Source organism: Chinchilla lanigera, unplaced genomic scaffold (assembly GCF_000276665.1).
Source record: "Chinchilla lanigera isolate Chin_1 unplaced genomic scaffold, ChiLan1.0 scaffold00016, whole genome shotgun sequence".
Taxonomy (NCBI): Eukaryota; Metazoa; Chordata; class Mammalia; order Rodentia; family Chinchillidae; genus Chinchilla; species Chinchilla lanigera.
The window spans coordinates 14368562-14381086 of record NW_004955417.1 but is presented as its reverse complement, the minus strand read 5'-3'; the positions used below and the strand labels follow the sequence as shown (position 1 = coordinate 14381086).

The 12525-nt window shown below is 36.0% G+C and overlaps 1 protein-coding gene across 2 annotated transcripts in view; it reads left to right on the top strand.

Moving 5' to 3' along the window:
* Stk3 (serine/threonine kinase 3) overlaps nt 1-12525 on the top strand; it is a 282703-nt gene that overhangs the window by 467 nt on the left and 269711 nt on the right. The gene's annotated exons all lie outside the window — the stretch shown is intronic.

The following is a 12525-nucleotide window of genomic DNA, read 5'->3' as shown; positions in this document are numbered from 1 at the left end:
GGCCGGCGGGACCTGGCGCGCGGGAAGCAGGGTGCGCAGCGCCGGCTCCGCGGCCCGGGAGGGGTCCCCGCGTGGCAAGTTCGCGAGGGCCGCAGGCCTAAAGCGGGGACACGGTCTTCTTACAGCCATGCAGGCTTTCTTTTCAAATGTTCTTCATAATAGTGCCTCTCCCCCTGTTTTGGGGGAAAAGTGGATTGTTTATTTACATTTTAAGGAATTAAGTATTAATAGCTACACTGTGTGAAACTTACTGAGGCTGTGCTGCTCTGACAGGTGTTCCCCTCGCCCCTCAAGTTGGAAGGAATTTATGGATGCGAGACAGTGGGATCCTTAAATTAGAACCCCTCCCCCGTGCAGTTTTGCATGTAAAAATAGTGATGCTTTAGTGTGGCATTTATTGTTAGTTTATATTTAGTCGTTGATATAGTGGAAGTGTCTGCATACAAAGTAGATGTGTTCGAACTATTACCGTGCTCTTAGGAAGCTAAATCAATCATTGATGTAACTTCATAATGTGTATTGCTTCCCCTGAAAGAAGAACTCAAGTAATTGTTTGATGCTGGATAAAACATTTAACTTCAGTCTTTCATTTTTAACTTGTGAAAATAAGGGTACTAATCTCTCTCAGAGAGTGCTGTTGTGAAGATTAAAGAGTTCATGTGGTGTGATACCTAGATGAAAGGTGTATTCAAAAATGTGGAATAATTAAAAAGGTAAGGACTTTGGGACCTATTGTGAGTTGTGTGACTGAATATGTGAACCTTGAGGCCTGGAATCCATCTGTTCAGGTAAAAAAAAGGGAGGACTTGTAGAGATTTCCAAGTCAACTCTGGAAGCAAGTCAACTGATAGATTTTTTCTAGCATTTTGTGAGGTGTCTGTCTTTCAGTACTCACTGGGCCTCATTTTAATACTGTGGAAGAAAGACAAGAACATTTTTCTATATGATTTGGAAAAATTACAACAAGGTAATGCTATTGGCCAACTTTGTAGGAGTTACCAGTTTCAGTATAGGTGTAAGAGAATCCCTGCCTTTGCAGAGATGTTTGACAACCTTGAGGAGTCAGGGGAAGGTGTGAGTAGTAATTCCATGGTGATTTGTACTTTTCAAAGTGGTAGGTGCTTGTACATTTAACAGACTTACTTTTAACTCTCTTCAGAGACTTATATTAATAAAGAAAGGCATTTCTTTCTAGGTTTTTTTCTTTCCCCCTATGTTGCCTAGGCTGGACTTGAACTGTAGGGCTCAAGCTATCCTCCCACCTCAGCTTCTAATAGTAGCTGTACTATAGGCATGCACTCCGGTTTAGGAAGGCATTTCTGAAGAGCATAAGATATGTGGTATTAATCCTACATATTTGAATATTTCTTTAAAATTTTTTTCATAGCATTTTTATGTTTATAGTCTGTAATCCTTACAAGAAGCCTATAGAGTAGGTTGAATTACAGGCAGTAATCCTATAGATGAGTATGCTAGATTTGCTGCATAGAAGGCTATGATAGAAGTTATTGATAGAGTTCTTTGTGTTACTCCTTTTGATCATTACTTTTAATAATAAAGCATAGCTACCACTTGCGAGGGTGTATTATTTGCCAAGAGATTTATACAGTAATGCATCATTTAATAATGAGATTTGCACTGAGAAACTTGTGAGGTGATTTTGTTGTGCAAATACTGTAGTGTACTTACATGAGGCTACATAGAAGACTAGAAGACTACAATGTCACTTTCCAGTGTAATTTTCCACACTGTCATATATCATCAACTGAAACATTATGTGGTGTGTGACCATATATATATGTTTACTTTAATTATCTTAGGAAATAGTAATCCTGGTTTTGCTGATTACTCTGCTATTCTAAATTAAAACTTCTTTGTTTGCAAAATGATTGTGGGAATTAAATGAGGTCATATGTAAAGCACTTAGCACAGTATCTGTAATTATTCAATACTGTTGGTAATTTGTGTTTTCCTTATTAAATGAGGCTCAGAGAGATTAAACAACTTGGTCAAATGGAGAAGGTGCCAGAAATTTTAGTCCTGATCGGCCTGAAAGGGTGTGTACTCTTTTATGTACAGTGATGCCTTTTTGAAACTTACTTTCTGAGCATTCCATTGTATAGTGGTCTTTTTTTTACAATCTCTTTGTCCTCTTTGCATATTTGCTTCTTAATCTCTGTAAGAATACCATTTAGCTCTTCTACCTTGAGGAGTACTTCCTTCGTGTTCAGACATGCAGTCAGATATATGTTGCTGATGTTCTAGACTATGACCAGCAGCTCTTGACATTTTAAATTTTTTGTGTGTAGGACTACTATTTCATTATGCTATCTAGTTTTTTACCCCATACTACCAAATTTTCCATTAAAAAGTCTGTAGATTCATTATTTTCCTCCCTTTTTCATTCCCAAGATTACTCCATTCCAGGGTATTATGATGCGTAACCCTTGAATTGAAGCAATACCTTCTAACTGGTTACTTTAGTGCAATTGTTTTCAAAAATAATTTAACAGATAAAACAGCAGAAGGGCTTCAGTCGGAGTAAGGATAGGGCCATGGGACGTGGTTGTTGGATTTTTGTTCTTTTTTCCCTTTATTGTCCCACAAAACCTATAGAACGCAATTTGCTTTAGTTTATCCTGCATGTGGCTTCTGAGTTTATTTTGCTGACACATCACTTAAATTATGTTACTATTTTGGGGGAGGTAGTTAGGAATGTACTTTTCTATTTTTTCGAGGCATCCCTTACCTTATCCCAGTCTTAACCCTCAGCCTTATGTTAATGTTCTTCAAGGTGAATCTGTTTTCATAAAATTTCCATGTTGTTCTTCGTTTAGGTTGTAGGCTCTGGGTACTCCCAACTTTGCCTTCGTTCATACTTTTCCTTTAGAAAAGTTTGTGTTAGTTTTTGACTGTAATCTGTTTTACTCTTCCTTCAAGGCTTGTTTCATAAAGTATCTTCTTTTTTTCTTTTCTTTTTTTTTTTTTTTGTTTGAGACAGGGTCTCACAGTGTAGTTCAGGCTGGCCTTGAAGTCATTAAGCAGCCCAGGCTGCCCTTAAACTCTGGACAGTCCTGCCTCAGCTTCCTGAGTGCTGGCATTATAGGTGGATGCCATCATGCCTGGCTGTCAGAGTACAGTATGGAGGGTGCGGACAGGGTCTCGCTGTGTAGTTCAGACTGGCCTTGAACTCACTATGTAGCCTAGCCTGGCCTTAAACTCACAGTGATGCTCCTGCCTCAGCTTTCCAAGTGCTGGAATTATAGGCGTGCACCACCATGCTGGCTGGGTGCCATACTTTTAGCCTGAAATATTTCTTTGTATTTCTAGTATGATACTCATTTAATTATATGCCATCTTTCTATTTTTTGTTTTTCAAAATTTTAGCCATACAAAAGATAGTGAGGACTAATTTAATGAATAATATATGAATCATCAGCAAGCTTAAACAGAAAAATATTATCAATACTTTGAACCTCCCTGTGTGTATATCTCTCTTTCCATTGCCCAAAGGGTTGGATCAGTGTGCTGAATTGGATATTTGTGTTTCCTATTCATGTCTTTATATTTTTAGCATGTCTATTTACACATTTATATCCATATCACATGCATATACACTTGTGTAGTGTTAGGCTTAGCTTTGTCACTGACTTTGAAATTTGGTTCTTTGAGTATCATTCTCTTGAAGTTGGAAATTCCAGTGTGCAGCTAAGTTTAAAAATCGTAATGTAGAGTTTGAGGTAATCTGTAAAGCACCTCTTATTCTTATATTTATCAATTTGGTTTCCTTAACAAGGGTTGTGTAAACAGGCAATAAGTGTGGTCATCTTTGTCACTGACTTGAGGTACCAGAATGACTTTTGGTTCCTCAGATTTCCTTAACAGGTCTGTCACAGAGGTCTTTAGAACTATAACTCACGTTGTTGGAGGATATGTTGTCTTATACAGTACTTGTCAAAGAAGGGGACTGACTATCATTGCATCAGGGAGAAATATTTTACCAGACAGGTCTTCTTCCCTAACTAGATTACAAGATTAGTAGTTACTTAAAATTTTCTGATCACGGTATAACTGGAAGAAAAATTGATGTGGAACAATGCAAATACTGGATGGATAGTAAGTGAGTAAGTTATTTAACCATATTCTCAAGTCACAGGAGCAGAGTTTTTGGATTTAAGTTATAGTTAGATTCTGTGGCAATTAAAAAAAATATGAACAGGTAGTTTGGGGGAAGTAATGTTGAAGATTGAAGTAAAAATTTTGGGGTTTCAAAATACATTCACACAAATGAAAAGTGGTGGTAAGAAAACAATTAGGACAGCAAATGTATTTATGAATAGATGGATTATCAGTTGGAAGACAGGTTATTATAGTTGAAAAAGCAAAGGTAGAAGGATGGGGATACAGGAGGGTACAGTAGAAAGTATTCATGTGTTCCTTAACATGAAGAGCCCTCCTAAGCCTACAGCATACATACCCCTAGGCCAAGAATTAGAAATGGAGATAGATGACAAAACTCTTAACTCTCAGGAGTTGAGTTATTGGGAAACAGAACTCTTAGAAAACAAATCACCTAGACTGCAGCTTTAGGGAGGAGGGCCTAGGGGAAGTTTCCTATTTTATTTTTGTGGTGCTGGGGATTGAATCCAGGGCCTTACACATGCTACACATGTGCCTTACCAACTGGCTACACCCATAGCCTAGAAATTTTCCATTTTAGAGGCAGGTCAGTGACTAAAATGTCCAGAGTGTCCAAGGAGAAAAGAACCCAGCTAAAAAGGAATACTGTATCTCTTTGAGTTAACAGCCTGCTGCTAAAACATATGCTATCTTTTCTTTAGCTTTTCTTCATTAAAATAGGATAGTGTGAATTCTATTAGAGTTGGTGTAAGCCCTGCAGGTGATAACAGTCAGTTGATGTTGACTCTCTTCTTGGAGGGAGGGAATGTGACATGAAATCTGTTGCAGTTTAAGGTGAACAGACTTGAGATCACATTCTGGAAACAGAGAAACCAGTCATTTTATCTAACTATCGATCTATCTGTCTGTCTGTCTATCTATCTGTCTATCTATCTATCTATCTATCTTTTTTCAGACGGGTCTCACTATGCAGTTCAGGCTGGCCTTAAGCTCACTTTGTAGCCCAGGCTGGTCTCGAACTCTCAACGATCCTCCTGCCTCAGCCTCCCGAGTGCTGGGGTTGCAGGCGTGCGAAAACAGGCCTGGCTTACCAGTCATTTTAATAAGTGTGGTCATCCCTGTCACTGACTTGAGGTGCCAGAATAACTTTTGGTTCCTCAGATTTCCTTAACAGGTTTGTCACAAAAGTCTTGAGAACTATAACTCACATTGTTGGAGGATGTGTAGTTTTATACACTACTTGTCAAAGAGAGGACTGAAGAAGTCATTAGGTGACTTTAGGCTATCCATTGTTCTTTAAGGGGATGAAATGTAGAATGTACAAGCACTGAAGTATTTGTTGGAAATATAAAGGAAAACATAATTCTACCTATCACAAGGTGGGTTGAAATTTGCTTTTCTGAAGTAATCTTATGCTTATTCCCTGAAGTTTTAATAGTAAAATGTTTAAATTAAACACTGTTTTTTGTTTGAATTGTAAGAAAAAAAAATGAGTGCTTAGAATTTATGGAGAATTTCAATTTTCTGGTTTCAGAGAAGTCTGTGTTGAACTAGAGGTACTGTCATTCAGACCATCATACATTAGTGGATTTCAAAATATACCTTTTCTTTGACGTTGCTTCTGAGAATCAGTATCTATATGAAATAAAAGTTTTGTAAGGTGTACCATGTATTCTGATTTTTTCTGTATTCCATTTTGTTTACTTTCATTAAAAATTATGATCATGATCCTCCAAATTATTTTCATGACTCATTAATGGGCTATGATCTGGGGTTTGAAAAACGTTGGTGTATTTTTTTAGTGAAGTCAGGAAACGTTTGCTTTTGTTTTCACCCTCATACTTAGTAAAGGTGATGACATTACTAAAGGACTGCAGAGTGGTATTAATGTAATAACTTATATACTCAATAAAGATACTCTTTTAAGATTAGAAAGAAAAGAAGTAGAGATAGAAGAAGCTAGTATTTAAAAACTACTGTATTTGAAACAATTTATATATATCCCAATTAAAGTATGGGAAGATGCAAAAGGATTATTTGTGATGTCTTGACAGTTTACGGAGGAAAATATACTGTGTGAAAGTTGTGGCGAGGCACAGGCTCATTTGCCTTTTTGTGTATCTAGACTGACCCTATGCATTGTAAACATCCACTATAATTATAATGACCTCATTTCTGACTCCCTAGCAGCTCCACCCTGTCTAGTCTTTACAGTTTTGCTTTAAAGGGAAAGCTGATGCCATCTGATAGAAACTAATGCCATCTGAGAGAAACTTTTTAACTTAGCCCTCAGCTGTATTTTGTTGTGATTTTATTTGAATTGTCTCATGTGTATTAGAACTAGTCTAATTTCAAGAAACCTTTAGCTCTTAGAACAAAGATTTTATATTTAAAAGGTTTTTGCTCTTTATAATTTGGGAGATAAATCTTTCTCAGATGGCAAGGGGATCAAGAGATGGAGGGAGAGGGAGGTAAGAGAGGGAAAAGGGATAAAAAAGGAATTCAGCTGTGTTATGTACACATATCAACAAGGAACACAAACATTATGTACTGCAAATGTACTAATAAACAATTTAGAAAGATGTTTTACTGTAATTATTTTCTATATAGTTTCAAGTTGAATAAATGAAAGTAGCAAATCTGTAAAATGACATAGATGAATATATAAAGAAAGCAAGTTTATTTTTACATGCTATGGTACTAAAATTCAGATTACTCTGAATTGTTAAAAGTATATCAGAGTTTATAACTTGAAACATAGCTTCACAGAAAAGTGAGAATTACCAAAAGCTGTTACCATAATAATTAGTACAGGTAGTTTGTATTGGGTTCTGAATTAGTCTAGAGATTTCCGATACCAGATATCTTAGTAAAGAGGTGACTTAAGTAAATTTTTCAGATATTTCTTTTTCTGTCTATTAGTATTTTGATACACACATATTTACATAATTGGGAAAATTGTTGAGCATTTGTAAGAATGGAGTGGTTTCTGCATTCAAAATATAGTGTACCTTTGTCCAGCTTACCTGTTCATTTTTAGGATTTTTGGTTTTCTGAAACTATAGGACCTGGAGTCCTGTAATTAGAAAGGAATGCAAATTAAGCTTCCTTTTGTAATTCAGGTGAACTTTTATATATTTGAGGAAAGCATAAGCAGAAGATAACAGGCAACTAATTTCCTCGACTCGCTCTGTAGCCACATAGTCTGTCTGTTGGGTTGCTCATTCTGTTTATTTTGAAAACTGGTTTTCTTCATAATCACTGCTCATGGCAGAAATTGACTACCAGGCTTGGGCTTGTTGGTTTGCTCATTCATACATTCTGTATTTTTTTAATTTACTGCCTTCCAAATTTAGATGCTGAGTGCACTGGTAAATGAAACAGATGGGATTATTGTCCTCATTGAACATACAGTCTAGTTGGAGCTTGAGCTATGGTAGAAATAGTATGTATTGATAAGGGAAAAATGGTGGAACATGCCTAATAAGGTAGTTGGAAGAGGCTTCTCTGAGAAGATATATAAGGTGCAACATGATGCTGAGAAATTATCCATGTGAGTAGCTGGAGAAAAGTATTCTGCGCAGGGGGAGAAACCATGAGAAGGCCTCAGGGGGAAAGAATTTAGCATGCAGGAGGAATTGAAATGAGGCCATTGTGACTGAGTTGTAGAATGAGATAAAGTAGCTAGGGATGAAGTCAGAAATGAACCGAGATTCAATGATAGGCAATGGAAAAGAATTTGGATTTAAGTCAGAGTGCCATGGCTGTCATTGAAGATTTGTAAGCAGAATTTTAAGCAATTTATATTTTAAAAAGGTCATTCTGGTTGTGTTGGGTAGAGTAGGTTGCTGAGGGTTAAGAATAAAAAAGGAAACGGGGCTGTTGCAGTATTTCATTGCTAGAGATGGTAGAGAAGCAGAAACATTTAAGTTTAGTCAGAAATGAAGGACTTGATGATATACTAAATGTAAGAAATGAGCAAGAAAGAATGATCAGTCCTGGCTACCATGCCTTAGGTTTGAGCAACTTGGGGGTTGGGGGAAAACTAAAAGAGGAACAGGTTTGGATATCTATAGCCCTCTTGGAATTACATACTCCCAAGAAAGTGAATTTTAGTGGCCCAAAATGTGCTATTAGGTGGTTCCCTTAGAGGAGGAAGTGGATAGGGAGGAAATCATGGGCACTGGTTTCCTTTTTTAACCTCTTGCTATCACCAGGTTAAAGAATGGGAACATACCTAGTCTTTGTAACCTGGTTTTTTTTTAAAGGAAAATCTTTTTTAAAAAATGTTTTGATGCAGTATAATTTATTTATTTTTATATTGGGGATCGGACCCAGAAACTTGGCACTGAACTGCATGCCTATCCACCCTCCCACTTTTTTTGCCGGGGGCGGGGGGGTACCTAAGTCTCACTAAGTATCTAAATTTCCAGGTTGGGCTTGAACTTGTGGTCTTTCTACCTAAGCCTCCCAAAGTGCTGAGGTTACAAGTGTGCACAACCACACCGGTCTTTATATTGCAGTAGAAAACACCAATAACAAATATGTGGCTTGGTGAGTGGTTATAAGGCAGATCACCTTTGTAAGCACTACTCAGGTTGAGGAATAGAACTTTGGCACACTCCCTAGTAACCTCTTTCCTTCACAGAAGCTTTCCACATAGGTAACTATTATCCAGATGTTTCTGTCAGTAGCCGAGATGTGCATTGTTAGCCTTGCTGATTAAAAAGCAGTTTCAATATAAATTGTCACTTAAATTTTACATTGGCCATACCCCTTTTATTTTTCTTTTCTAGTTTAAGAACCTAGGTTATTTGAATTGTTGTTCCTCAGAACCTCCATTTTGCTGACAGCTTGCGGAAGATCCAGCTCATTGTATTCGTTTGTCCTCTGTATTTCCTGCAAATGGGCAACTGGATCTAGAGATGGGCCAGACTCAAGTTTAGTCCCTCTGGCATTGTTATAGGTGGTGTTTCACAAAGCAGTAGGGATCTCTTAAAGGCTAATTGATCTTTTTTGGTAAAAAAAGCTTTTAATGGTTAGTGGTATTTCTGTTAATTCATTAGACGTTGCTAAAAGGCTAAATTTTAAGTAGTTCATTTTGTTTTCACTTATTAATTGGGATTGTTTTATATTTTCTGTTTGGTTTCCTACCTAGTGGTAGCATTTATAAAGGAAAGATAGGACAAATGCTTGTATTTTCCCCATTATTTATCAATTTTCAACATAACGAACGAGTTCTATCTCTTCCTGTAAAGGGGACCAGTTTTTCTTTGTTTCAGTTTTGAGCTGATGGCTTTTAACATACTTGATGGATTTTAATCCATTGCAGTTGTTGTCACTGAAACTCAGAATTGTTGTGTTTTGGTCAGTGAGAATTTTTTCAGGAGAGAACACAGCTCAACTGGACTTTGATAGCTTCCTTGCTGAATGTTGTGATAAAATATTCAGGGCTCACCTTATACATTTCCAGTTACAGATCTGCGATCAGTAATTTCTCCAAGAAGCCTTAGTTTCTTTTAATGAGAAGTGGTATTTCGAGATACTAACTTGGGCCCTAATAGCTTGTTATTTTTAATAGCTTTTGCTTCATAGAAGAACTGAGTAATTCTCTTTTTTTTGTGATCAATCTTACATTCTTATGTCTGGTGACTGAGCAACTTCATTGAAGATAACAGTATGTAATGTAGCAACCATTAAATCCTATCATTTTGTTTTGAGGTCATGTCTCATTTTTGTAGTTTTTGTGTTTTGATTTTGTCTTCATTGCTGTTTTGTTATTTTTTTTAATTTTTAAAATAAAATAATTCTTTCAGACTGTGGGATATTCTGTCAAAAATATGATGGCACTATCACTTACACATTTATTTCTTAATTTGAATCAGAAATTGGGTGTGTACAAACTCAAATTATGTGGTAGACTATTAAGAGTGGACTTTTAGTTTCATTTTCTCTCGTCTACTTAGTCTGATTACCCTTTAACCCACTATTAACCTAATAATCAGCATTAGTACCTAATATTTCTTTCTCATATTTGTGTTTTAAGTGAGCTGAGTGTGTTCTTAAAAGGAAAGGACGTAGAAAAGAAAACTATACCAAACAATAACACTGTTAATGAGGTCAGATTTCAGGCCTTTTTTTTTTTGGTCCTGGGAATTGAACTTGTGTCCTTGAGCTATATCCCTAGCCCAGGCCTTGTTTTTTTAAAGACTCCAAGCATTATTTTTTCGGTAGATCTTTTAGTCTGCCTTGTCTTTTACACATTACAGTGTATCTGTGTATAAACAAAGAAAAGGCAATTTAAAACTGCTTTATAAATCCACTCCAATGTGTAGTATAGTGAATTGTGAAATGAAACAATCCAGATATCAAAAGTTATTCCCTGTGAGTTTTTTTTTTTTTTTTGGTTTTTCTCCGGTACTGGGAACCGAACTCACGACCTTGCGCTTGCCAGGCAGGCGCTTTTGCCGCTGAGCTAAATCCCCAGCCCCTCCCTGTGAGTTTTGATATTAGCATTTATTGTGGTTTGAATAAATAAAATGAGGTATTTAGCTCAGTAACGCAGTTGGTAATTTGCATTTGTCAATGTGTCACATCACTCTATATAACTTTTGTATGCTTACTATGTTAAAGAATGTTTGATTATACCTATAAATTGATATGTGAATTATTCTGTCATCTTGCAATCAAATAGCAACAATGAGCACTCTTTCAATAATCTGCCATTTTCAGTAATGCTATACTAAAAATTTTTTATTAACAAAATTTGGATGATAGGAGTTGGAGAGAAATGATTGCTCTGACTAAAATTTATACTTTATAGAATTCTAAAGAACTAGAGTAAAGTTAAGTAATGGAATTCCATAAAACTCCAGTGGAAATGAAAAATAAACATTAATTATTGAGAAGAAAGGTTTTTTTTTCAATAATTTCAATTTCCTGGCAGATTAAGTTTTCTGTTCATGTGTTTACTTCTCATTATATATTCCTCCCTGTTTAAAATTTACAGAAGATAATTCAGCCACTAGGCCAATGCTAGAAAACAGGACAACTCCCCCACTGACTCCAGCATTTGAGTAGGCAGTTTTGATGAATGTTTATTAAAAAGATAAAACAACCTGCAGGTGATGTTTAGGAGATTGCCAAAATAGCAATACAGTGAAACCTTTAAAGATACTTAGCATTATTAGGAAGTAGAGTATATTATGTAACAGATTTTCCAGATAGGTGGAGTAAACTACTCTAACCATTATACTTTAACATATAGAAAAAATACTTTTAACAGAATAATTTTGAGGAAAATCATTCCGCAATGAGGACACATGACCCTGTCTTCGGAGACTCATCATTTATATGTTTTCTTGATTTAGTTGTACATTCAGTGAAGTGCATGCTTTATGTGTGTTTGAAACATTTTTTATTGCATGTGGCTTTTTTCCTGTTAAATGTAATTTTGTCCTTTTCTTTTACTGTTATGTCATTTTTTGTTACGGTACCCTCTAAACTACTACTTACCTTGGAAATAATTACCCAATCTGACATAATATCCATCCCTCTAAGTACAGTACATACTCTTTATGTCAGTTTTTGCTTACTAGAGGCCTTTTTTGTTTAGGTTCATAATTACATACTGAAAATTGTCTTTTGACTAAGAACATTATTATTCGGTAAAGAAGGAGAGAGAAAAAAACTGTGCTAAATATTCCTGTGGGTTTGTTTATCCCCCCCACTCCCCCCCCCGCCTAAATGGTGCTGAGGGTTGAACCCAGGGCCTTGTCAAAACCATATCTAAAATTCAATATTTGCAATTTTTTTTTAACAGCATGATTTTACTTTTAAAAGCGCACAAAATTCCCAAGTCAAAAAAAAATCGCCATTTTTGAAGCATTATGTGCGTAGGATTTAGGGTATTTCCAAGCTAATTGAAATGTGAGAGTATTTATACCTGTTTATAAAGGACAGTATTATACTTTTGCAATTTATATTTCATTTCCTTTGAGTATTTAGGCACTTCATCAATTTTATAATCATTTTTCCTATAAGATTAGGAAATTAAACTTTTATTTTCATTGTTAAAAAACAAAGCAAAACAAAAAACCAGGTAAAAATACTCCAAGTTTAAAAGACTAAAAATTATGTTTTAAAAAAACACCAAAATCGTGAGCTGTTTCTTTCCTCCCCTCTGTTTGTAATCAGCAACTGAAATGCTGAGATGACTTCCTATGTGTTGTTGGCTGTGTAATCATCTAACACCAAGAAGTCAAGCAAAATAATGTCTGTTTGTTCAGACAGCTGGAAGCAGCCAATACCCAATGCTCCCCCATTTCTGCTCTTGAGAACCTATTAAAAATTTATTGAAAGTCAGAGAATAGAACTCATTACATG